At 54.3% G+C, this 24,064-nt stretch overlaps 1 protein-coding gene and 1 long non-coding RNA gene across 4 annotated transcripts in view; one reads left to right on the top strand and one right to left on the bottom strand.

The window, feature by feature from the left end:
• Window positions 1–3,744: 3,744 nt before the first annotated feature.
• LOC309634199 lies at window positions 3,745–12,617 on the bottom strand. The gene is made up of 3 exons (XR_014247899.1): window positions 12,529–12,617; window positions 11,732–11,850; window positions 3,745–11,375 (listed from the first exon to the last, which is right to left on the bottom strand). It is a non-coding gene; the product is annotated as an uncharacterized lncRNA (long non-coding RNA).
• The window catches only part of CDK18 (cyclin dependent kinase 18), a 25,398-nt gene continuing 13,727 nt past the window's right edge, over window positions 12,394–24,064 (top strand). For all 3 annotated transcript variants that reach the window (XR_014247892.1, XM_082404091.1, XM_082404089.1), the window contains exon 1: window positions 12,394–12,662. The gene's annotated coding sequence lies outside the window, so the exon portion shown is untranslated. The remainder of the gene's footprint in view (window positions 12,663–24,064) is intronic.

Below are 24,064 nucleotides of genomic sequence, written 5' to 3'. Positions count from 1 at the left end.
TGGAGGGCACCTGGAGCCTGGCTTGAGCATCAAGGCATTGCAGAAAGCACACATGCTCTGGACTCAGTCAGACCTGGATTTGTATTCAGCTATGCCTCTCACTAGGTGACTAGGAAGGTCACTCGAACTCTCGTAAGCTTCAGTTTCCTCATCTGTAAAACGGGATAACAATATCTACTTAATGTTATCATGAGGATTAACTATGATCTACATAAAGTGCCTGACACACAACAGGCACCCAGTAAAGTCAGTTCCCATCAGGAAAACACACTGGCGGCCACCCCTACCCCACCTTTTCTTTCTTCAGCAAGCCCCCCAACCTTGCCCCCCTCCTCGCCCTCTTTGAAGCAGCCTAAATTCACTCTTCTCTCTAGGGCTTCTCCTCCAGGCCTGGCCAGTGAGGGAGATCTCTCAGCTCCTCTTTCTTAAAGAAATTGGCGGTTTACATCAGGTTTCGAGGTTTATTGCTAATCATGCCAGGGAGAATTACAATGCCTAATGTGGGGAAATTACCAGGTTTCTGGACTCTTACAGAGTCTCGGTGGGTCTGACTCCTTTCTGGGGCGGCAGCCCAGCCCTGTTGCTCGGGCACCACCTACTTCCATTCCTCAGAGGGGCCTCACCCCAGTCCCCTGCTTTCCTCTTCCCCGTCCCCTTTCAGGGAAAAGCAGGCTGACCATTCCCTGCAGGGAGGCCTCCTTCCATGGAAGCCTCCCACTGGGTCCTGGGCAGGACCTGGGGGCCTTCTTGTCTCAAGGGAGAGGTTTGGGTTTCTGACAGCTCCTGGCTGAGGTCCCTCATCTACTCAACTTTCACCCTCTTAGGGACATTTCCCTGGGGACAAAGTCCCCTTCCAGTCCCTCCCAGCCCATGCCAGGAAGAGGAGGGAGATGGTTGCCTGGGGGCACACCTGAGGTCTGAGAAACCCTCTGGTACCCAAGTAAAGAGAGCACATCCTCCCTTCCCCTCCACTTCCCTCCCCCAGAACCCAGCCAACTGCAGCTTCAGCTGCCTAAGGTGACACCTGCCCTTTTGCCCTCTCTCCAGGAATAAATATTGGATCAGGTTCAGTCACCAGCTGTTTAACTAAGAGTGGAGCCGTGGGTTCATAAATGGCTGGGATCCTGAGGAAGAAATGCTGAGTGGTATTAATGTCTCAGAGGGACCAGGGGCAAACTCACTGGGGCAAACAGTAGGCCTGAGGGTCCAGACTGTTCACAATCCCTTCCTTCCCCTGGCTGCACCAGACACTGCCAGATACCAACCTATGAGTCTGGGCTGTCACCTGGAGTAGCTGGTTCCCTGGAATAGGTCTTTCTTGCCAGGTCATTTGGCACTCAGGTCTGATTTGGGGCAGCCTGGTATATTCGGGTATTGTACCCAGTCACACCTGTTCACAAGGAGAGACTTACCATCAGTGCCTGGGCACTCAGGTGCATTTTCACCTGGTAGTACCTGGCACAGTCAGATGTATTTTGATCAGACATTCCTGTTCATTCAGATGTAGGGGCCCTGGACCCAGCTGATCATTCAGGTATACCTGAGCTGAGCAGGTCTAGTATCTGCTCCATCACTCAGACAGCGTGTGTTCCTGGGAGGCCCTGCTAATCCACACCATTCTGGTCATGGGCTCACCCCAGAGAAAAAGGGATTGTGAGTATAACTCCCTACTTCTTCCTCACTCCTCTAGGCGTGCCCCCCAACCCGGGGCCTGTCCAGATTGCTTCTGGTTCCTGACCCATGCTGACCCTTCCTGTCTGCCTGGCTCCCCTCCCAGCCCTCAGGCCACACCTGGCTGCTCTGGAGCCCCAGCCCCTCCCAGGCTGCAGGAAAAGGGGAAGCGGGCCTGGGAGGAGCCCCCAGGAAAATGAGCTGTGGCTCCAGGGAACAATGGTCACCGGGCTGGGTTCACAAGGTGTGGTGGCAAAGGGCTCCCAGCTGGTCCCGGCAGGATAGGCTGGGTTGGGAAACATGGTTCCTCCAGGCTGAGGTGGGAATGGGGCAGCTGCTTTCCCTCTGCCCTGGGCACCTGCCCCAAGCCTGGCCCAGGGCTGCTGATGTGCTGGGATTCTGAGAGGGGGTGAGAGGAGCACGGCCCACCTTGGCATTTCTCTGGGCTGTGCCAGCCTCAGAGGCCAGCACTGTGAGTCACCACTGCAAGGCTGTCCTCACCCTCCTGCCGTCCCCAGACTGGGGAGGGCTAGAGGGGCAGCAGCCTTGGTCTGGGGCCAGTCAGAGCCAGGAGAACCACCACGGGGGAGGGGCCGGCCCGGGGCTTCTGTGCACTCTTCTGACTCTCAGCAGAGTTAGTTCCCTGGGCTCTAGCTGGGCACTGGCCACCAATCCAGCTGCCCAGTTTAACATGAAATGCCTTGCAGATGTATGCCAAGTGGCATCTACCTCTATTCATGCCCCAGTTTCAGCAGCTCTGGCCTCTGGGTCTCCCTGTCTCTGGCCCCAGTGAACTGGCCATCTTGCCTGTGCTAAATGTTTTCTCTATGGTGCTGTCCTTCTCCATCAGGATCCAGCTGCCAGAGCTGGAGCTTGGAACATCACACCATCCAGGCCCAAGCTGCTCAGGCAGGGGGAGAGGGGAGAGAACTCTAGGGGGTGTGGTGCTCCCCTCCCCAGGCCCCAGGCAGCTGCCTCCTCTCCAGTCTCCTCTCTCCTGCCCCATCCTCACTCTGGGCCCTGCGCAGCAGCGTGGGAAGAAGTGCTACAGGCACCTTGGAGCGTCTTCTCCATCCTTCGGCTGGTGGTCGTGGTTGGCTGGAGACGTGTGGGCGTCCAGGGCAGGCCGGTCAACTGGCACCCCTTCATGAGGATATCTCTTCACTTGTTCAAAGTGGATTTAGAAGAGAGGCCAGGGGCTCTGTGGGGGTGGGCAGAGAAGAACTGCTGGGACCACGCTTGGCCCCTCTTGCCTTCCCAGTTGGTCTGTGCTCCCCACTCAGCAAAGCAAAAGCTCTGCTGTTTAGCCCACCCCACTCTCTTGTCACTAGAGCCTTCTTGACGGTGAAGGGTGCTCACCTGTGCCCTAAGTGGCTTGTCAAATGATTTCTCCTACACATATCTTGTTATATTTCCATCTTGTGCACCTGTCTGCTGGCCCAGCCGTTACTCCAGTTCTGGCTACAAGGGCCTCTGGGGGCCATATTGTCCCCCCCCCGAGTCCTCCCCTGCCCCAGCTACCATCCCCATCAGTCCCTGGATGACTGAGAACCAATGATGTGTGTGTGTGTGTGTGTGTGTGGTGTGTGTGTATGTGTGTGGTGTGTGTGGGGGGGGTGTGCGTGTGTGGGGTGCATGTGTGTGGTGTGTGTGGGGGGGTGCGTGTGTGTGTGGTGTGTGTGGGTGTGTGGTGCGTGTGTGGTGTGTGTGGTGCGTGTGTGGGGTGCGTGTGTGTGGTGCGTGTGTGGGGGTGCATGTGTGGGGTGCGTGTGTGGGGTGCGTGTGTGGGGGTGCGTGTGTGGGGTGCGTGTGTGTGGTGTGTGTGTGGTGTGCGTGTGTGTGGTGTGTGTGTGGGGGGGGTGTGGGGGGTGTGTGTGTGTGGGGTGTGTGTGTGGGGTGTGTGTGTGGTGTGTGTGTGTGTGTTGTGTGTGTGTGGGGGTGTGTGTGGTGTGCGTGTGTGTGGTTTGTGTGTGGTGTGTGTGTGTGGGTGTGTGTGGGGGTGTGTGTGTATGTGTTGGGGGGTGGGGTCCTTAGATGTTTTCAGACAAACCTGGAGCAAAGACTTCACGGCCACCCCCCACTCCCTACCTTTCCCAGACTTGCCTTCCAGAAGTCCAACTCAGAATCTCCTGGGAAGCCAGTCTGGCCCATTTGCTCTCGATCCTGGGTGTCCAGGTAGAAGGTGGGGTCCCTTCCCTTGTTCCATGCCCTTTCACTTCCTTTCCCTGAGGACTTCTCAGATCTCCTCCCAAGGTCATGGGGGGGCCTGGGACTCCCCACTCACAACTCATGCCCCTCTAGTTTCCCTTCCCCTGAGCAGGGCTCATAGCCAGGCCTTGCCCTTGCCCTTGCCCTGCCCTGTCCACTGCCTCCCTATCCCCCAGGAGGGGCGGGCGGGTGCCTTGAAGAGACTGGGATTTTGTGTTTAATTATGGAGCAGGCACTTGGCAATGAGGCGGCTCCCGGCAGGGCGTGCAGCGTCTCTGGCACCCTGGCTAATGAGATAGTGCCGAGCCAGCTGACAGAGGAACGCTCTGTAATTTACGGGGGCCTAATTGCTGTGGAGGCTATTGTTTTTTAATGTGATCAGGAGCAAAGGCCTTCTTCTTCTTTTTTTTCCCCCCTTTAATCCATCCAACTGGGAGAAAGGAGTTCTGGTCTCTCCTCACATGTTGTTCCAACCTGAACATGCTACTCAGTGGCCACAGGGGGTCCATTCAAAGTCTTTACTCCTGAGCCATTGTTTAGAGCAGGGTCCTGAGCCGCTTGGTGCTTGGGAGAGGCAGAGAGGAAGTTCAAGGTGCCCTGACTGCCCCTCAGACTAATGCCCCTTTAGCACCTGTCACAGCATGCCCCACTGTCAGCACAGGGGTCAGCCTCACCCGCTGGACCACTCGCTCTCGGTCTTTTCTGGATCATAGAACCCTTTGAGAGTCTCACAAATGCTTCTCTTGCTCTCTTTCAAGAAGAATAATAGCTAACACTGATTGTCCTCTTATTCTGTTCCAAGCACCGTGCTAAGTTATTTACATACATTTCCCATTAAGCCCTCCCTCAGTATGACCCTATGAGAAAGGTACTCTCTGATCACCACCTCATAGATTAGGGAATTGAGGCACAGAGTGGAGGATAATTTGCCACATCACACAGATAAGACTTGAATCCAGCAGATTGACTCCACTTGAATACATTCATTTGTAGAGTTTCTCTCTTTAAAACCGTGCAGTCTCTGTCTCTGACACACACACACACACACACACACACACACACACACACACACACACACAGAGTCAATATCAGCCTATAACAGTATGGATTTTCAGACTCTCTGAAGCTCTCCGCTGCTCCAGGGTATAACATTCCCCACATTCAGGAGCCCTGAACCCAGACTGTGAGACACCTGAGAGCAGCAACTGTACCCATCATCATGACTGCTGGAGAGGCAGCACTTAATTAGCGTTTACTGAAGGAAGGAAAGGGGGAGGCAAGGGAGGCAGGGAGGGAGGACGTGATCCCTGCCTTCGAGAAGTTCAGCATCTAATTAGTTGGACAAGATACCCAAACGCAAAGAAGACTTTTAAATAACAACTCAGAAGAAGAGAGGAGCCCCGACCCATCCATGCAGGACCCATTGTGCTCACTGGACAAAACACACAGACACAGAGAATGGGAAGCTGCTGGTGCTGCAGGGATCTCAGGGTGGTGGAGGACCAGCTGGGTGACAGAGGTGGCAGGCTCGGAGCCGCTCAGGAAGAAGTCACCAGATGCCCACAGTGCTCCTGACACCAGCTTTGTTTGCTTTCTCTCCAGAGTGGCGGCACCAGGAGAGCCCCCCAGGCTCCTCCTGCTCCCCACTCCTGCACAGCCTAACAGCTCAGCAGTCGCCAGTACCCCCAATCTCCCTTCCCTACCTTCCAGTCACCCCTCGGCCCTCCACATCAGGCCCCATCCTCCAGAACTGCCCTCGTCAAGGTCACCAATGTTGGGTGACCAACTACCTCCATTTGCCCAGGACTTTTCATCCTACAACTAGACGAGTCCCAGGAAAACTGGGACTGTTCACTTCCTAGTTGCCAAATTCAATGATGCCTTTCAGTCCTTAACTACCTTGACCTCCAGGCTCCTCCTGATGCCTCTTTCCTTCTTGACACCCTCTCTGCTCCTGACTCCTGGCTCGTTCTCCACCTCCTTTGTCAGCTGTTTCCTCTGCCAATTCCGTTCCACCGTTTTGGTTCTCCAGGCTTATTATACACTAGGTACTGGGAATACAAAGGCTAAAGATGTGATCCTTGGCCTCAGGAAGCTCATACCCCAGTAAAGAAGACAGATGCAGAGTCCCCATGTATTGGGGGGCACTCAACGAGAGAAGTGTGTAGACAGAACAGAAGCGCTTCAGACTGCTGAGTGATTAAGCCTGTCTGGACAGCATCGAGGACCCTGTCAAGGAGGTGGTGACTCCTGAGCTGGGCTTTGAAGAATGAATAGGAGTTAACTAGATACCAGGAGGAAGCCCCTGTAGTTGGTGAGAACAACATATGCAAGTCATGAAGCAGTGAAACACAGTAGGTGTGCAAGGGAAGCTCATGCAGCTGGATGTGGCTGGGCATAAATCAGTGGGGGAGGTCAAGATAAGCTGACGAGGCAGGCAGAGGCCGGGTCACAGGGGACTCATAGGCCATGCCTCCACAAGCAACTCCATGAATGAGATTGAAGAGGCCCAGAGCTCCCAAAAATGAATGAAAAATAGTGTGCATATGTGTTTTTGATTCTAGGAAGGAAGTTCCTCGGCGTTCGTCAGATTCTGAAGGACGTCTTAGGGGCCCAAAGGCTCACTGTTGAGGCGCTATCAGATGCAGCTGGGCAGAGGAGCCCATTGTCAGCTTTCCGTTTTTAACTAAGATAAACGCTCCGGTAGCTGAAAGGAGGATTCTGGGGTATGGAAGCGAGAAGCCAGTTTAGCAGTGGGGCACACAGTGTCCAAGCCTCAGCTTTCTCGTTGGCCCTGAGCAGAGTCTCCCTAAGGCAGTCTGCCATCCCTACCAGCACCTGCCTCCAGGTCCACCCAGCGGGTCTCCTGGACTTCCAGACTTCTCCACCAACACGCTCTGCAGGCCTCTTAAAGTCCACCTGGCCATAGCCAAAGTCAGCATCTGTGCCTGGCAAACGGTAGATACCAAGTAAGTGTTTTCAAGTTGAACTGAGTTCCAACTCTATAATCTACCCATGAGCGGAATTTTAGGGTTTGATTTTAGGTCTTTCTGGGGACCAATCAACTTTCTTTTTCTCAGAAGATTCAAAATTCTTCAGGTTTTCTGAAAAGAAAATCTGTAGTTCCCATCCTTATTTATTAGTTGAAAAGTAATTACATGCTCTGAGCACATACTATAATACAAGCAGGAGCCTCTGACCCCGTCTATAGATGAGCAAACTGAGGCCCATGTCTAAAAAAAAGCTATTTAGAAAGCCTAGGTGGACCAGCTGCCTCTCTTCTCCCTCATCCTGCAGGGGAACCCTACTCAGTGACCTAACCCCAGCCAGTGTTGCCTGCATTCTCACCCCAGTGACTGTCAGTCTCGTTGCTGAGGAGGGCCACTTTCCCATTTTCTCAGCTCTGGGTGGTGGTTTCATTGTCGTGATAATGCAGCGACCTGAAGGGTGTGTGTGTGTGTGTGTGTGTGTGTGTGTGTGTGTGGTATGTTTGGGAGGCACTGCTGGATACAGGGGTGGGGTTCTAATTGGTCTGATGGTTGCTAGGGTCAACAGGGCTGTGATTGGCTAACTCTGTTTATGTGTCCACCCTGTCCTAGAACCCTCTAGGGATGCAGCTGTTGCCCGATCTGAGGTCTGGAGTGGTCGTGCATGGGGGGCAGTATGTGTGTGTACATGTGTACACACAAACAGTGAGGAGAGGATGCTTGGTGCAGTGATAAAGTGGAAACTTCCAGGCTCTCTACTGGAATTACAATGGAATCAGGTAAATGATATTTTTCTCCTACTCATCCCCACTCTCCACATATCACTGGAAAACAATGGCCTGGGTTTCTTCAGTGGAGGAGTAAGAACTGGCTGAGTCCAGCCACATCCTGCTTTTCCAACTGACTAGTACAGCCTAAGGAGCTAGGGCATAGGGGATTGATCCATGGGCTCAGGTCTCTGCTGCCACTTTCCCTCCTCCCTGCCAAGGACATACATGCCCTTGGGGAGAGTTTCTCTCTGTTCTTACTTAGTTTCTCATTTCTCTTGTCTTCACTTGTCTCCTAGAACCCTAAGAAGGGCTCTTTGGTCAAACACTAATGATCTCACACACATGCAGATTTTTTATAGTTTACAAAGCACTTTGACATTCACACTCTCATGGAATCCTCCTGAGAGTCAGGCATTCACATTATTCCCATTTTGCAGAGGAGTAAAACTGAGGCCCAGATAAAGAAATGACTCCTGCACCTTAGGGGCAGAGTCAGGTCTCTGGGCCTTCCAAGGGTTCCTGCAGTGCTCCTGGAGACTGTGCCTGCCTGGGTGCAGGAGGGGCCAGAAAGGAGGAGAGCCTGCAGCAGTGTTGCAGGAAGGAGATTCTCTGTTGGCTGAACTCTCCCTGTCTGGATGCTGCGCCTCCCAGGAGAAAGTGGGGCGGGCTTGAACTTTGGTTTTTCAGAAGCTATTCAAATGTGCTGCCCGCACAGTCTGTGAGGGAGAGCTGTTTCCAGCTTCCCCACTCAGCCCTCAGGCACCCAGGGATGCCTGTCCTATCTGCAGAGCAGCAGCATGTCACTGGCAGTGGGGAGGAGGGACAGGATCAGAAGGAAGAGTGGGTTGGGCTGCCCCTGGGGCCCCCATTGTCATGCTGCTCAGGCCTGCCAGCCTGTTGTGCTAGGGCCACCAGAGCCTCCCAGGAATGCCGCAGACCCTTTAGGCTAGCAGAGGGGAGGGGCCTGCAGGGGAGAGGCCCCAGGAGCTGGGGCACCAGGGGAAACCCCCAGCTGAGAGAGTCTTGTCTGACCCTCTGCAAGGAGGCAGTTATTGGGCTGCAGGGAAGGGAAACAAGCATTGATAGGCGCTAGGTTTACATCTCATGAAAACCTCACAACAGCCCCAAGAGAGAGAGACTATTACCATCTCCATGTTACAAACGGGCAAACCAGAGATGTGAGTAACTGCCCAAGGTCATACCATCTACGTGACTTTAAAGCCTGAGGTTTTGGTTGGTGGGGCAGCAGCGTGGGCGTCCCTCCTTAGTGGAGGACACAGGTAGTGCTGCTTCTACTAAGCTGGGCTTGTTGAGAGATGTATGGAAAGAAAATTGGCATGGAAGAAGGGTGGGGTCACCAAAGGATTTGGAGGCAATTTTCCGAAGGGCAGAGAAAGGGAGCAGAAAAATTAGGATGAGCCAAACACACACACACACACACACACACACACACACACACGTAGGCTCTTTATCCTGCTAGCAAGCTCCACCCACATGCCTATGGTCACTCTTACCTGGCTCCCCCTTCTACCTGTCCATTTGCTCATGCCCTTCCCTGGGGCTCCCAAGGCTCCATTTGCCATACAGACTCCATACAGACACCCATCTGCAGCCCATCTCCCTCCCCCAATCCCAAGGAGCAAGGCATTGCCTTCAAAACTGAAGATGTCAAAGACTCTGAAATGCAATCCCATGTCAGGGGGTGGGGGGCTGATGTGATAGTCTCTGAGCAGGTAGCTGACCCTACATCATTTAAGCTGTCACCTCTCCTCTGTGAAGTTGTCCCTGATTCTCCTGGGCACAGTTAAGGGATCCCTCTTGGAGTTACCTTTGCCTTGCTAGGTAGCTCTTCCTCTACACATCTCTCTCCCTGGGATGCCGACCTGCATAAGAATGGAGACTGATTGAAATCCCAAGGATCCATCCGGTACAGACCCTGGCACATAGCAGGTGCTCAATAAATGTTTGTTGAATGTATAAACAACAGTAATTACATCTACTATTTATTGAGTCCCTGTTACAAGCCAAGCCCTGTGCCTTGGCATACATTATCTTTAATATGCACAACAAGCACACACATCAATTTTAGTACCTTTGTATACAGATTGCAAAACTTGGCTCAGAAAGTTTAAGTCACTTGCCCAAGGGCACACAGCCAATACAAGGAAGTTCTGGGAATCAAGGCATCCCTAAGGAGCTCCCAGCTTGGCCTATCACACCAGTGGTTCCAACCTTGACACTCTCCACTCCCTTAACTTCTAGGTGCGAAGTTCCGTGACCCTGTCTCCTAACTATCTCTCCTCCTCTCCTCCCTGCTGCCACTGCACTAGTCTAAGCTTGCATGATGTTTCACCAGATTCAGCCTAGAAATTGGGGTTCGCATGTCTAGATTTGACCCCACCATCAATCCTCCACTTGACTGCCAGAAGGATTGTCCTAAATCACAGACCTGGTGATACCGCTTTCCTCTGAAATGCTCCAGGTTGCCTTGTATTGTCAGGAGAGGGTCCTGGCTCGTTAGCCATGGTGTACGTAGAAGGGTCTTCAAAATCCAGCACCTGCCTCCCTTTACGAAGTCACCTCCAGCCCCACCAACTCTAAGCTCTGACCTCACAGAGCTGTGTAGCCATATTTTCTCACCCCTGCACTGTGTACATGTTATCCTTGCTGGAAAAACAGAAAAGCCCTTCCTCCCCTCCATTGTCCTCTCATCCTGTAACCCTCAGTTCAAGCAGCAGAACCACACCTCCAGGCAGCCACAGCTCTAACCTTGGCCCTCCAGCCCCGGAACTGGTCACTTACTGCCCCATGAGACAGTGAGCTTTCGGAGGGGGAGGACTGCATTTCATTCTTCCCTCGTGCCCAGTAAATTGGCCGTTATTTGGCATATAAGAGATGTTCAGAAAACTTTTGTTGAAACCTCTTGACCTCATCCATCCCCCTGGTTCCTTTGGCTTCATTCTCTCTCATCCTCTAAAATACAGTTGCGTAGCATAGCTCCTTCCCTGCCTCCGCATGGGCTCCTCCCTGCACCCCTAGTACGCTTATCACACACGTGGATTATGGAGCCAAGAAGGTTGCTTCCTTTCCTGAAAGCCTGGAGGCTCTGGATCCATCCGCTCTCTGCAACCCTTCAACACTCAGCAGTTTTATTCTTAAAGTGCATGTGCCTAGGAAATCTGCATGCCCTGGCAGGGAAAACATAGGTAGCAAAGAGTTGGGAGGCCCTTTGCCAGGTGGCCCTGCAGACTCCCCACAAGTCACTCTCCTGATGGGCCCAGTGTCTTCCTTCTCCCTCCCAAGTCCAAGCCCTGTGGAGTTGCGAGAGATCTTGTGCTACAGGTTGGATGCAGGCTGACGTTGAAGGGCAAACCTCAGGCCCATGTCTTCCAGAAAGAAAATTTTCCTATTCTCAACAACTCAGTCTCTCTCTCTAGGGAAAGGCCTCAGGCTCAAAGCCTAGGACTTAAGAAGTGGCATTCACTTTTTTTTTTTTAATTAATTAATTAATTTATTTATTTTTGGCTGTGTTGGGTCTTCGTTTTCTGTGCGAGGGCTTTCTCTAGTTGCAGCAAGCGGGGGCCACTCTTCATCGCGGTGCGCAGGCCTCTCACTATCGTGGCCTCTCTTGTTGCGGAGCACAGGCTCCGGACGCGCAGGCTCAGTAATTGTGGCTCACGGGCCCAGTTGCTCCGCGGCATGTGGGATCTTCCCAGACCAGGGCTCGAAGCCGTGTCCCCTGCATTAGCAGGCAGATTCTCAACCACTGCGCCACCAGGGAAGCCCCTGGCATTCACTTTTGATCAATCGTCAGAAAGGGTTCAACAGAAACACATCCCCACTGTAGACTACCCTTCCTCAAGAGACCCCTGACAGGGCCTCCAGACTGCAGAGGCCATGTCCACTGGCAGGGCAGAGGCCACAGACCTCCCTGATTTGGTGCCCATCTCTTCTTCAGGAGGAAGCAGGGCTGGGAGGGGCCTAGATGGGGCCACTTCATTCCATCCCAGTTTTCCTTTGATCCCTTAAGTCCGATGGTGGAGGGGGAGGAGGAGAGGCCACTGGCCTGGATCCTAATCATGGCTTGCCACTAACCTTGTGAGACTTTGGGCCAATCCAACATCCTTTCTGGGTCTCAGTTTCTCCTTCTCTAAAATGAAAGCTGGACTAGCACTAGCTATTCTGTAAGGCTTCTTGGATGATTCTCAGTTGGCCTGCGGGGTTTAATTCCAAAAGGACAAACTGCATTACTCATCAGGGTAGGAAGTGGGAGTGATGAATACCTTTACTTACCTAAAGGTAAGTGACAAGTTCCACTGGACAGGACAGAGGGACAGCCCTGCCAGGAATACTGTTGTCAAGAACTCTAAGGGCGAAAATGACCAACAGGACCTGGCCATGCACATTAGCTCCTGGGGTGCCAGGTGCTGGGATCCAGGTTCAGACTCAGAAGGTTGGAAGGGCTACACGTAGGGGTGGACACTCAGCAAATCACCCCGTGACCTGGCCCCAGTCCTGGGTGAATCCGGAGGGCCTCATCCCCTAGTGAAGGCTCTCAGGGCCAGTCCCAGAGGGCTGGTAGAAGCCAGGCCTAGGAACGAAACCGGAAGAGGCACTTGGACCCTGGTTCCCAGAGTGGGAGAAAGGGGTGGGCACCCGGGCAGAGGGAGCCCTGGGGATTGGCAGCGGCTGTGGGCAGGGCGGGAGGGACGGGGGAGGAGTCAACTTATACGTGTGAAAAACTCTGGCGGGGGCCGGGCTCTTCCCTTCCTCCTCCTCCTCCCCCTCCCTGCTCTTCCCCACCTTCCTCCACCCCTTCCCTTCCCCTCCCCTTCTCCCTCCTCCTCCTCCTCTTCTAGCTCAGGTTGCAGCTTCTCTGGGGAGCCGCTCACCTTTCCGGAGCTGGGGAAGACGCCCCGAGCCCGGGCAGGGACCCCAGCAGGGCGCAGGGTACGGCGCCCAGACCCGCGGCACCCCGGCCGTCGCGGGCTGGAGCCGGCGCGCCGCGGACCCCAGGACACCCGCGGTGAGTCCCGCGGGCGGCGCGCTGTGTCCGGCCGGCTGGGCGGGCGGCGCGCCGGGGGAGGAAGGGGAGGTCGGAGGAGGGGGCACCGCGGCGCCGGGTGAACGGAGCAAAGGTAAGCGGAGCGGCTCTTAAAGGCGCCGTTCTGCTTTTGCCCTGGGGCGAGAGGTTGGAGGGAAATACCGGAGCGACATGGGGAGGTCCGAGATCACGAGGCGAGTGGACAAGAGTGTTGGGGGGTGGGCGATGCCCTGCGAAGGCCAGTCCCAGGTTCCAGGTGCTTAGGAGGGAGGACTGTTTTGCCTTCTCAGATCCTCCGCCCACCCCACCCCCCCACCGGTACTCACTTTGGCCCCCGGGCTCCTAGGAAGCAAAGTTTTCCACCCCATCGGGAACCAGGCGCTTTCTCACTTCCCTTCCTTCTGGGAAGGGCAAGGGTCAGGAGTCTCCGGTAACGGGAGAATCCGCCAGTGTGGGACCAGATCCCGCCTTGAAGGGCTTTCTGGGCTCCGGTGAACTTTCCAGAGAGGCAGGCTGGGGCTGGGTGGGAGGCCAGGGCCCTGGGGTGAAGGTGGAAGGACAGGACACGTGAAGCCCTGCAGGTTCCAGCGCTGAGGGGTGTGTGGGGGGGCTGAGTGGGGGCCTCTGGGGGTTACTGCACCTCTTCTCTCCCTGCCCACCCGGGAGCCCAAAGGGGCAGTGCCAACTCCCCACCCAGCAGCAGCGGGCAAAGGGTTAACGCAGCGGTGGGAAAGGGTGGGTGGCCTGTTGGGAGATGTGGCTTGAGGATTCTCCTGTCTCGGGGGGGAGACAATCAGGAATCAGAAATCTGAGGTCCGCTCTGGCTGGAAGCCTCTGTTCTCTCCCTGTTAGGGGCGGGGGTTTCTGGAGCTGTCTGCAGGCCTTGTGGTGGGAGGCCGGTTGTTGAGACAGTAACTGATCTTCTGTGCTTGGGGTCAACGCCCTGCTAGGCACCAGTGACGTCTTTCTGATTCTCTCTGAACCCCTTCCCAACAGCAAGGGTGGGAGAGTTGGGGCTGTGAGGAGTGGGGGTCAGCTTCCCAGAACCTCAGCCCCACCACCAGCCCGGCCCTCAGCAGTTCCCCAACTGTGTCCTGGGCCCTGTGACTCACTGACACCACCAGCCTGCCCCTCCTGTGTCAGCGCCCTGTGAGATTCGGCATGTTCGTGTGGCGTTTTCCACTGGGCATGGGCACACAGCACATTCCCCGACACTGGCCTGAGGGAGTAGAATCCTCGAGGATGAGGGTGCCTGGAATGTCTGGCTGACAGACATGTCCTCAGAGATCCCCTACCTTTCCTCTGCCTTGGGCAGGGGGCTGGGACCACCTTGCTTAGGGTTGGGGGAAGGCGAAGATGGCCCCAGGCAACACTGGCTCCTGGGTTTGGGTCTGCATCTTGAAGGTGTTCTGGAGAGAGGGTCACCTTGCCACAGCAGAGCTGCTGTCTCAGGTTACCCTGCCCCAGGCAACCTCCTGTGCCCCTGAGGAGCCTGTGAGGCTGACCTCCCCCAGCCCTGCAACCTCACTGCCCACTGGGACTCTCCCCGCTGGCCGCACACGCCCACCAGGAGCCTTCATTCTTCCCAGAGTTGCTGGGGTTTCCAGAGCCAGAGTAGACTTCAGTAAGTTACATGCGATTTCTGAATGCCTCAGTGTCTACCGTTTATTGATTTTATTTTTGACTGGGCATTTATTATTGATTGGGTGCCAAGTAGTGTGTCAGACAGCTTTATGAAGTAGGTATTATTATCTTCATTTTATGGTGAGGAAACAAAGACTCTGAGATACCAACCTTCCCCAAATCCACAAAGGTGGGATCCAGCCCACTTCATCTGACCTCAAGGCCCCTGTCTCTTAGTTCCTGCCCCGTCAAGGGAGATGCCAGCCTACTCTGGAGTTGTCTGGTTCTATAGCCGTCCTTGGAGAAGGAAGGATGGGGCTGGTGCTGTCAGTAAGGAGGCTCCCTCTTACCCTGTGCCAGGCAGGACCAAGCTTCTCCATGGATTGCAGGAGAGAGGGTACCCGGTCTGAGGAACAAGTAGGTTTTTGGTCTAAGATCTCATGGGACTGATCGAGCTGCCTGCCTTGGAAGCCTCCCCACCGGGCCTTGAGGAGATAAGCTGCCTTTATGGCTGCATTTGTTTTCTCGACAGACCCAGACTGTCCTCTGCCAAGTTGGCCTTCCTGTGCCCAGGCAAACAAGCCCCATACTATAGGGCAGAGTCTGGCTTGGCTTCTTCCAGCTCCTACTCCAACTCTGCCTCTACTTTCTGGGGTCACCCTGTTTTGGACTTTTGTCCAGCATCTCCATCCATCCCTCTGCAGATTTCTTCTTTCCTTCCCTGAGTTTGAGGCCTAAAGGAGAGGGCCAGCCCAGCTCCTGCAAGTATCAATGCCAGCTGTGTGACTTCTCTCTCCCCAGCAAACTCTTGAGCTTCTCCCAGCCTCAGTTTCCTCATCTGTGAAATGGGGATCATAATAAGGAGGGTTGTTGCATGAATTAAATGAAGTAATGCATTGGCACACGGCAAATGCTAAATAACCGGTAGCTGTGTTTGTTATTTGGAAGGGAATTCCTAGTTATCGCACTGTGCCTGGCTTTCAGTAGAGACGGAGTCAGGCTTTCCTAATGCCATCAGGCCGGGCCCTTAGACAGTATCTTTCCTGTTCCTCCAGGTTGGGGAGGAGGGCTCTGTGTAAGAGAATGGCGGGTGGGGTGGGGTACCAATTGGATGAGAACCTGCCTGGAGGGGACCAGGAGCCTGTGCTGTGGGACTGTACCTTCCCCTCTATCCCAGTTTCTAGGATGAGTGAGGTAGGCACTGGGACCTGGAAACCCAACAGCTCCCTTCTCTGAGGGCCTCTGGCAGGGCCTCCTTTCCCTGGGGTAAGAAGACCCTCCTCCAGTACTTAATTAATTGCAGTCCCTGTTCTGCTCTGTTGTCCGGGAGGGAGTGGCTGGCCTGGATCTAGACTCACCTGATTAGCTTCACCCCGTTGGGTGTGAGTCACATTTCTCTTCCCCCATCCACCCTGGACCCTTTGCCCTCCTGGCATTAGCTGCTGAGTAGGCATTTTCCCATCTCCAGGGGGTGGGAGCAAACCAAGGTCTTGTCCTGGTCCCCACAGCGCATGTGTGCGCACACACGGAACCCAGCTCTGAGGCTGGACACCCAGCAGCTCAGGCAGAGGGTCTGGGACCCAGGATCATGACAGAGCCAGTGGCTGGGCCTGGCAGGAGCTGGCCAGTGGCGCAGCAGCAGACCAGGAAGAGGGAAATCTGTAGGCGCATCTCAGCCAGACCTCCTGTCTGAAGGAGAGCGCATCTGCTCCTGAAATCTCCACGGTTCTGTCTGCAGAGGAGGAGCAATGAGGAGGCAGGTGTGAGAATTGCCTTTGAACTGAAAAGGGTCTTGAGGCTTCCGGACAGCGTGAATGACCCTGGTGAGACAGGACACCCTGGTCTTGGAGACATTGGCCCGAACTTTTGAAGGGACAGTGGTGAGACCCTCTTTCTTGGAACTCTGGATAATGGTTTCACCCTGTGCTCCCACCCCACCCTTCCAACATTAAATAAAGTCTTCCCTGGAAATAGAGGGGTCAGTGTAGACAGCATGACCCGACAATGGCCAGCTGGTGCGTTCATCATTTTTGTGTGTGGAGTGTCTCCTGCTCACCGTGGGTGGGGGCAGTGTATGGACTCCAGGGTCAGTGCAAATCCTGCCGCTGTCGCTCAGTAAGTGGTTGCCTTAGGTGAAGGAACTTGCTCACCCAAGTTTCAGTTTCCTCATTTAGAAAATGGAGAGAGTAATAGTATTACCTCATGTGGTTGTGAGAATTCCAATGAGATAATGTCCACAATATTCCTTGAATTTTGCCCTGCCTGGTGTCATTATCGAGGGTGGTGGCAGACGGAGTTAGTGGCCACATTTGGCAGTTCTCAGGACCCTGGCCGCTCCTTGATCCCTGTAGAAACCAGGGTTCAGGCCCCCAGTCGGGCAGGAAACACTGTTCTTAAAGCATTTCTACCCTCCCTTACCCTGAGCGCCCTCTCCATTTTATCATTATTGTAGGAAGCTCTGGCAAATCTCCAGAATGATTTTTGTCCTCACACCTTGCTTCCCTAAAGGAGCCTCCCCTTTCCTGCCTTTGGGGATCCCCTCAGGAACTGGGGCTCCTTCTCTCCTCTGGCCCTAGCCACCCAGCAAAGGAGATTCTTGCTGGGTGACCAGGCCCAGGAGGGGACGTGGCTGTCCTTCCCCACATCCTGGCAGGATCCAGTGCCTGGAAGCAGGTAGGTGGTCGGTCCTGCACTGGAGGGCATCACACTCATGACATCAGCGGTGCTGGGTCTCTAGACCCCCTCTGCCAGCAGGGCATAGGCTGAGGCCAGGAAAGGGGGCCCTGAGCCCCTCCCTGTTCCTGGCACGGAGCCCAGCTGGCAGCACCCCTTGCCACGGCTGGGCTGGGTGCCACATTCTGGGCTGACGCCAGACCTGCCTGGCTCCTTCCCTGTGCAAGGCAGCCCTCCAGTGGGCTGCTGATTTCCCTGATAATGGTGCCCGGGGCGGGGAATGCCGTCTCCGGCCAGGTCCTTGCCATCCCTTCCAACCCTGGAGGAGCAGAAAGGGCATGGAACTCAAAGTCACAAGCCCTCAGTTCTAGTCTCGGCTGTGCCCCATCAACCCAGTGGCCTTGGGCAGCTCGCTCCCCTTTCTGAGTCTTCCGTTCTTCACCCGAAAAACGAGGACACAGACTAGGGGATTTCTAGAGCTCTCTCCAGGACGGCTGGTTTGTGGTTCCAGCTTTTGCCAATCCTGCTGGCAAGGTGAGCTGTGCTCAGAGACCCCAGGAGGGGCTCTGCCTCTGATCCCCCAAACTCTGCAGCACAGGGCCTTCCCCCAGCTGAGGCCAGGGCCGCTGGTCCTTGCCACAGCTTCAGCGGGCGAGAAAGGCCTGGAAGACCTCCTCCTTGTCAGATAGGAGGAAAATAAGTACTTCCCAAAGGAGTGGGTGCCGGATTCAAACGCCATGCAGGCACTGATGCCCAAGGGCAAGGCTTGGCGAACCATGGCTCTTGGCCAAATCCAGCCTATATTACTCTGACCCATGAGCTAAGAATGATTTTTATAGTTTTAAGTAGTTGGGAAAAATTCAAAAGTTGAAAGTAATATTTTGTGACACTTGAATATTATATAAAATGCGAATTTTCGTGTCCACAGTGAAGGTTTACTGGAACATAGCCACACATTCATTTACATCTTGTCTGTGGGTCCTTTATGGGGATAGAGCTGTATAATGGCAGAGACCATATGGCCACAAAGCCTAAAATACTGACAGTCTGGCCTTTTACAGGAAAGTTTGCTGACCCTTCTCAAGAAAACCATAGTTCTCCCAAAGTTTGCACTAAATAGTTCTAGAATCTACCTAAAAATACTTTTTTTTTCATTTAAAAAGAAGCGTTAACTTCTTCTTTTAACATTAGCAGTGAATGTTCATTATGGAAATATTAGAAGATGCAAATAAGCAAAAAGAAGGTATTAAAATCACCCATAATTCTGCTACCCTGTTATATAACTACTGTTAGCATTTTAACTTAGATCCTTCTGGAATATATATATGTTTGTCTGTGTGGGTATATATATACACACACACACACACACACACATATATATATTTATATCCTTCTGGATTATATACAGTGTATTTACATGTATTTATATAGTGTACATGTATGACACATGTATATCTAGCACACATACAGCTTTTACAAGTTGTACACAAATGCCCTTTTCATTTAAATACACATCTCAAACTATTTGCTATCTCGGGGACTGTCTTAGGCCCAGTGGGTAACTCTAGGATCTCAGACCCTAGGGGAACATCTAGACCGAAATGCCCAGCAGGCAGTTGGGCCTGTGTGTGTGAGGCTCAGGGACTTGGTGGGGCCAGAGCTGTGGATCTGGGAGTCATCAGCACATGAGTGGTGGTTTCCACCACAGGAGAGCATGAGGTCACCAGGATGAGTGTAGATGGGGAGGAACAAAGGGCCAAAGAGGGAACTCTCAGGAGCGCCGACATTCAGGGACAGGTAGAGGAAGTAAGTCCACCAGACAAGGGAGGGAGAAAGAAGCAGGAGAACCAGAAGGCTGGGGGAGGGGAAGACAAGCCAAGAGCCTGGGACAGTGCCTGGTGCTGAGTGGGTACTTGTGAAGTGAGAGAGGGTCTAGGAGAAACCAGCGCCACCCCTGAGCTCTGGGTGGTGGGTGCCGCTGATGGGACGTTTAAAGAACAGGTGAACAACTGCAGGATGTTCAGAGGCATCCCAGAGGGGGCCTTGGAGACAGAGAGGAGCAGGGAGGTGGTCCAGGCCGAGGCGGCCGCCTGGGCCCAGCTTGGTGAGAGGGAGGCCATGCTGAGTGTGAGGAAGCCAGCTTGCCCTAAAGGATGGAGAATGTTGGCCAGGGTCCTTCAGAATGTGGGCCTGGCGTTGTTGGGCCAAACTAGTGGCGGTGGAGGGCTGGGAGTGGAGTATAAATAGAAATGTGGTCTGGAGGTGCTGGGAAACCCTCCCCTCCTGCCCTCCCTGCTCATGAGACTGAGCAGTCCCCCGGGATGCCAGAGCTTGAAGGCCCCTGCCGTTCTGTTGCTAAAGTTGGACATGGCGAGAAAACCAAAGAGACGTTAACAAAGATCCCATGACAGGTTCTTCAATCTGGACAAGGGAAGGCTGAAGGAGAGGTGACCTGGATGCCTTTATTTCTCCTCCTATTGATGGAATAGAGGATGGTGGGCATCAGCATCTGTCCTTAAGCAAACAGAGAGGAAACAGTTGTGAGCTATTTCCATTAGGATTTAGGAAGAAAGACCTAAGAAGAGGTTCCAGACTCTGGAATTTTAAAAACCCTGGGTACTAGGTGAGGGACCTTCCTTGAGGGTCTTTAATGGATGCTGCTAAGAGGAGTGGAAAAGGGTCTTCTCTGTCTGGGAGGTGAGGCAGGCCTGGTCTGGAAGCAGACATGGGAGACAGAGATCTTGCCTGCGCTGGCTCCTTGCTCCAGCCTCTGGTCTGGGATGTTATGCACGGCCAGGACCACAGTTGACAGAAGGGCACCTTGTCCCATCTTATCACTTAGAAATCCAGAGCCTCCACAAAGATTACAGGCCAGCCTTAGCTGGGTCTCCAGAAAAGGCTGAAAAGAAAATACCAGAAGATGATATACGTGACTTCATTCCTTGAGCCTCAGGAAGCCAAAAAGAGCAGAGTATCAGCAAGGCTGATGTGGGGCCCACACCAATGGGGCGGGGGGGGGGTTGGTCAGGAGGGGTCATCTGTAGGGGTTGAGGCCAAGGTCTGAGCCTGGGTAGTGCACCTGACCTGTGAGGCCCTGGAAGTCTGCCCCTAGGGGATGGGAGCCCATGAGGAGGGCCCCAAGGTCTGCCAAGCCCCCTCTCCACAAGCCCTGGAGGCCCCAACTCGGTGCATGTTCAGTTGGTACCTCTCTTTAGGATTGTTTCCATCCCCTGTCCATCCCTCACTGTGCTGTGGCACCTGCCAACCCTGAGGCCTCCACAGACCTCACTGGGGGAGTAGCTGCTGGGCAGGAAGCTGCCCCCTCTGCCCCAGCCCACGCTCCCCCCACTGCCATGGGGAAGAGTTGGCTGGAGAAGGAGGGCTAGGTTACAGATGAGGCTTGGAGTCCAGTGGGCAACTGACAGTCTCCTGGCAGCCCTCTTACCTCCAAATAGCTCCCAGAACCAGGAATTTTCAGCTTTCATAGATTTGCTCACTGATCATTTGAGGGTTTGCTTGGTGCCAGGCCCCATGTCAGGCACATGGGGGTGTAATGATGAGTCAGACCCAGTTTTTGCCCTTAACAAGCCCACAGGCAAACTAGGGAAACAGACAAACAAGCAGTTACAGTACAGGGAGCCAAGGGTGCTACTTGGGGACATCCAGAATGTCGTGGGAGCACAGACAAGGGGCCCCCACCTGGCTGGGCCAGCAGGGTTTCAGGCTAGAGAGGACATGAGGGGCATCGTAGAAGGCATCCAGGAAGAGGTCATGCCTGACTTGAGCCTTGAAGCTGGGAACACTTTGCTGGCTTTCCCCTTGTCCCTGGCCCATAGGTCCCTGGGTTCCAGTTCCCACTGAGAGCCAGGAGAACCGAGGAGGAAAGATGTCCTAGGGAGTCCAGGGCTGGTTGACGGACCCCCGGGCTTGCTCTAGTGTGCCCAGAAAGAGGGCAGGGCCAGGCCATCCCCGTGGGCTCAAGTCCCACCTGCTAAGAGTGGGGCTGGCCTGACAAGGAGAAGATAAACGTAGAAACAGGTCCCTGGCCTGCCTGAGAGTGGAAGGGTCTGCACACAGACAGACAGAGTGTTCTGGGGGTTCAAGGTGCCAAAAGGTCTTTGTCTTCATTGACCCTAAGGTTTAAATGTCTACAGAGGAAAGAGGCTTGAACAAGTCATTATGGTGCACTGGCTATGGTCTAATTCAGCCGTGTGTTCATTCATTCCACAAACACTGGCTGAGCACCTGGTAGGTTCCTTCCACCATGAGGCGCTGGGGAAGCAGAGCTGCCTGAGACCACGCTCTTGCCATGAAGACATCACCATCTAGTCACGAATGTGCACAGGCTGCTCTGGAAGCATCTCATTTTACCTTGAGGGAGGAGCGGTGGCCACGTGCGGCTTCCCAGGGGAAGCAGCACTTGAGTTGAGTTTGGCAGCGGTTTTACCTAGGGAAAAATGAGGAAGGGCATCCCAGGCCAAGTGAAGGTTCATGTGGGCCGTGAGTGTGGTTTACCCTGAGGACGCCAAGTACATTTCATAAAGCTGGACCCCCCAGGGAGGGGTGAGAGCTGAGATAAGGAGGAGACAGGGATCAAAACACAGGAGGCCTAATCTTCTGGCCACTGGAGTTTGGACTTTTTCCTGAGGGTGGCGTTAATATTGAAGGATTCAAAATAGGGAAGTGACATCATCAGAAAGCAACTGGGAAAGTTAGGTCTCGCAGCCAGTGGCAATTGGATAGGAGGTTAGGCATTATCCCCATTTAGCAGACAAGGAAACTGAGGCATGGGTGTCTTCCCAGGTCATAGTGCTAGTACGTGGGAGAGCTGGGACATCTTCCATGACTCCAAACTGTAGAGGATTTTGGAGAGCAGGCCTGGGCAGCACGTGGCCCTCACTGCGGGACTTTTGCATCAGGTAGGATGCCGTGGAGGCTGGTGGTGCATTTGTCCAGGGCAGGGGCCACCCTGAGCCCCAGACGCTTCGCCTCCTGACCGGCTTCTTGCAGGTTAGTCCTGCTTGCTCCTGGAAGGCCTTCCCTGCCTGCTTCCTGCATTCCAACAGGGGCTGTGAGAATCTTCTCTGAGCTCTGTCCCTGTGTCCAGAGCATCTGTTCACTGGCAGAGTGGCCACAGGCCTATCTGTCCCCTTAATTCTGGCCACTCAGAAGGCCCCAGGCTGACAGCCTCTCTCATCCAGGCCGGAGCTCACGGAATGAGGTGAGTGATGAGGGCTCCAGGGCTTCTGCTTCTGCTTCTGCCACTGCCTCTCAGCTCCAGGCAGTCGTGCGGTGACTGGCTTCTCCTGAGGTTTGTCGCAAACTAGGGAAACTAAAGCCTCAAGCTGTGCAAGGCAGGGTCAGTTAGAGGATGAAGGAAGAGATGGTATCTGCTGGCTCCCTGCAGGCACAGTTCTACTGGAAGGAGGGAGTGTCTCTGAAGTCTCAGTTCATGATGTCTGCAGACTTGGTCAGCCGTGGCCTCTAGTTGTTTTGAAACCTGCCCAAAGGCCCAGAGTGGCTGAGTGGCTGAGGTGGGGGCAGGAAGTGGGCAGCAGAGAATGTCATAAGGATCCTAGCTGGTGGTCAGCCTTTGGGACCAAGGGTCAGACCCTCTGGGCTTCAGAAAGTGGGCAGTTGGAAGTTACATCCTTCCTCCCCTGTCCCTGAACTCACAGAGACTGAGCGCTTAAAGAAAAGAAAACAAAGCAAAAAGAGGGACTTGAAAAAGTATCTAACGTGCCTGGAATGCAGTAGGTGCTCCATGTGCTGGTGCAACAGCCAGCCAGGCCTGCTGTATGTGACCAGCACTAGGTACAGGAATCAAAGCACCCCTGGTGAGGGAGGCACGAGGAAAGTCCCCCCTGTGATCCTGTGGGTGATGTACTTTCACCACCAGATGGGCACCCTGCGGTCCTAGGGGGTCTGGGAAGCTTCTGAAGACCCAGGACCTGAACTGCATGCTGTGTTGGGGAGTGGGGAGAGCAGAGCCCGAGAGGAACGGGAGGGCAGGTCTTGAAGGACCTTGGGTTGCAGGCTTTATTGTGAATGGGACTTTATTCAGGAGGAAGGCAAAGGGGCTTCTCAAAGAGTTCTCTGAGGAATCTCAGAGCCTGGCTTCCTGGAGGTTAGGAAGTGAAGCTGACCTCCGCCCTCTGCCCCAGTCTGCAGCCAAACTTCTGTGAGAGGGAGGCTGTGGCCCAGCTTCCCTGGATGCTCTGTCCATCTCCTTTTCTGCCTCCATGGTCTCCCGGTCTGGGTCACAGCCTAGAGGCAGGTGTTAGTTCTGGGGCCTGGCAGAGGTTGTCCAGGGGGTGGGGAGCAGCAGGCCACCTCTGCACTACCTGGATGATGGGCCCGTGGGCCGGCCTGGCCTGCCCCGTGGATGAGAGCAGTCAGCCAGGAGGCCCAGGTCCCCTGCCCGACGTGGCCCTGCCAAGTTGCGTCAATAATTGGGGGGACCCCTCCTACCTGGCCTTTCCCTCTCCATCTGGTGGCTCAGGCCTGCCGATTGCCAACCATGTTCCCTGTTCCCTGTTCCTCTTCCGTCCCAAGGCTTCAAAGTGCCTTATGGGCTATAAGAACGTCTGTGAGGGATGTGTTTGATGAGCTTTATATGGGCCTCTTTTCTGGTACATTTTTACATCTGTGCAGGAAGTTGAGAGAAAAAGAAAAGGAGAAAAGAGAGCTAACATTTTCTGGGTGTCTTCCTTGTGTCAGCTCACTCAGCATCCCCACTCAGACATCCACTGGACATGAAACACATGCCTAAAACCCCACCCAGACCTCCAATCCCACCATCCCTCATCCCCACAATGGCCTCCCATCCTTCCAGTTGCTCAGGCCAAACCCTTCAGAGTCCTGCTTGACTCCTTTCTCACACGCCATATACAATCTGTCCGCAAATCCCTCTGGCTCCACTTTCAAAATATACCCAGAATCCAGCCACTTCTCCCCACCTCCACTGCTCTACGCTTCCCCCAGCCATCACCTCCTCCTCCCATCACCAAGCTCCCTGCTGCAGCCCGAGGGAGCCTATTAAAACCTAAATGGGATCAAATCACTCATCCCCGCAAACCCTCCCAAAT

The sequence above is a fragment of the Balaenoptera borealis genome (assembly GCF_965194805.1).
Source record: "Balaenoptera borealis genome assembly, chromosome: 1".
NCBI classification, from domain to species: Eukaryota; Metazoa; Chordata; class Mammalia; order Artiodactyla; family Balaenopteridae; genus Balaenoptera; species Balaenoptera borealis.
This window is presented reverse-complemented; position numbering and strand designations above follow the sequence as displayed.